Source organism: Myotis davidii, unplaced genomic scaffold (assembly GCF_000327345.1).
Source record: "Myotis davidii unplaced genomic scaffold, ASM32734v1 scaffold436, whole genome shotgun sequence".
Taxonomy (NCBI): Eukaryota; Metazoa; Chordata; class Mammalia; order Chiroptera; family Vespertilionidae; genus Myotis; species Myotis davidii.
The window spans coordinates 472,198-475,127 of record NW_006292604.1 but is presented as its reverse complement, the minus strand read 5'-3'; positions in this window follow the sequence as shown (position 1 = coordinate 475,127).

Here is a 2,930-nt window from a genome sequence, read left to right as displayed (position 1 = left end):
GAAAATGTCATTTACAAAAAAAGCATTTTTCTTACAGGACATGATTTAGAAGGTAAATAAGCCATTTTGCTAAGAATGTAAGGACTCATTCTAGACTCATCTGTTTGTAATTTTTGACTCTCTCATCATTGATGTTTCTATCCCTCTCCCTTCTTTCTCTGAAATCAATAAAAATAAATTTTAAAATAACATTCCTTAATTCAACAAATATATATTGTGTACTTGTTATATTGTGTGTGTGTGTGTGTATGCAATAACAATTGTGTATATATATACACAATATATATAATAACAATACACACACACACACATTTGCATATACATAAAATGCACTATAGCAAGCACTGTTTTAGATGTTTGAGAGACACTGATGAACAAAACAGACAAAATGAGATGAAGACTACTACATACATATTAGAATGGCCAAAATCCTGAACACTGACAATACTAAATATTTATAAGGATGTGGAGCAACAGGAACTCTCATACACTGCTGGTGAGAATCTAAAATGGTACAGCCATTCTGAAAGACAGTTTGGCAGTTTCTTATAAAACTAAACATACCACCCAGCAATTGTGCTCCTTGGCCTTTACCCAAATGAGCTGAAAACTTATGTCCCCACAAAACCCCTGCACACAGATGTTTAGAGCAGCATTATTCATAGCTGCAAAAGCTTGGAGCAACCAAGATCCAAATGTCGTCCAGTAAGTGAAAGGATAAATAAATCTTTTTAAAAAATATATTTTATTGATTTTTTACAGAGAGGAAGGGTGAGGGATAGAGAGTTAGAAACATCGATGAGAGAAACATCGATCAGCCGCCTCCTGCACACCCCCCACTGGGGATGTGCCCGCAACCAAGGTACATGCCCTTGACCGGATTTGAACCTGGGACCCTTCAGTCCGCAGGCCAACGCTCTATCCACTGAGCCAAACCGGTCAGGGCAGATAAATAAATCTTTAACATCATCTTTGGTCTATCCAGACAATGGAATGTTATTGCCCCCTAAAAAGAAATCAGCTATCGAGCCATGAAAAGACACAGAAGAAAATTAAATGTATATTACTAAGTGTAAAAAGCCAATCTGAAAAAGCTACATACTCTATGATTGCAACTACATGTCATTCTGAAAAATGCAAAACTATGGAAATAGTAAAAATTTCAGTGGTTGTAAGGGGTCAGCCAGTAGAGAAGAATAAACAGAGTGCAGAGAATTTTAATGGCAGTGAAAGTACTCTGTATAACACTCTAGAGATGGTTACATATCACTATACACTTGTCCAAGCCTGTAGCATGTATGACACTGAGAGAACCCTCATGCAAACTATGGACTTTGAGTGATTATGATGTGTCAATATAAATTCATCAAATGTAACATTCTGATGAGGCATATTGGTAACAGGGGAAGTGTTGCATGTGTGGGAAATCTCTGTAACTTCCTTTCAATTTTGCTGTGACTCTAACACTGCTCTAAAATAATAAAGGGGAGAAAGAGAGAGAGAGAGAGAGAGAGAGAGAGAGAGAGAGAGGAGAACCAGCAGGGAGAAAGCACCAGGCCTTAACTGTGAGGACAGAAGAGGCCACACAGAATAACATCAGGGCAGGCACACAATTCCCATCAGGTGTAAAGAGCAACAGACGAACAGCAATGACAGAGGCCTGCTTTGTTTACGATACACCCTTAGAGCCAAAAACAGTAGCTGCCCCATTACAGATGCTCAATAAATTGTTGTTGGATGTATGATTACATGCTTTTTCTTGAACCCATATGCTTCCAGGGAGAAATATTGAAAAAAACAAAACAAAAAAACCCCCACCTACATTCTAAAAAACTGAGTTATTACCCAAACATGCTTAGTATTAACCCTCAAGGAACTAAGATAGCATAAAATAAAATAAAATTTAATGTATTTTTATCAGCAATTGGAAATGGAAATTGAGAAAAACTGAGAGCAGACCTGAGTGCATTAAGTCTATTTTTCCCTTTTCCTTGGGTATTTTTTTTTCTAGATCAGCAATCAAAATCTCAATGTTAATGTTCCAGAGCCACCCCTTTCCAGAAGTATAACTTTAAATAAGCCACATAACAAGTGAACATCGATTTCTCCACATCCATACTACAATGTTTGTAATAGTAGCAACACTATTCTCCTCAAGCGAAACAAATAATGACACATTAAAATTATAAGAGGAAAATGGGACAATTTATAACAGGAACAATCTGTTTTCTTTTGTCATTTTGCTGCAGAAGTGTGCATCAGCTCAGGTGCAGATATGGAAAATTAAATAGCAAGTTTCTTCCTGAACTGAGCTTTTTATCAGATGGATTGAAAGCAAAAATGAAAAAGAGAAATTATAGTTTACATTGGTATTCATGGGGAAGGCTAACAGTTGCAAAAAAAAAAGCTCAAAATGATAACTTCTTCAGTATGGTGGAAGTTCCTACTGATGTCATAGTCAGGCTTAGGTGAAGGTCATTTGAGGATCGGTCTCATGGAGACTCACCATTAGTAACCTATCATTTCCAAGGTTACTTTGGGAGGGATCTCCTTTCCAGCCGGACACAGGGGCAATGGCCACGAAGTAATACAATTAGAAGGTTACTAGGGACCAGGCCTGAAAGTGTCTTATGTTAATTCCACTAAGAGCTCATTGGCTACAGTCATACAGCCACAAAGGGAGGCTGTGAAATGCTGGTTGCTGTGCTTTGGTGAGCAGCACGTTCTCCACCACACAATCATTAGGAGTTCCACACTCTCAAAGAGTCAGTACCAGTCACTTGGGTAACTTCTACAGTCATTCTCAGTTTATTCCTCCAAGTCCCACACGAGAATCTGGGGACCATGACAGAGGGAAGGTATATTCTTATATTTGACTTATTTTTGTATCTCCAGAAACAAGTACAGTTTTGACCTGTCACACTGTGAAT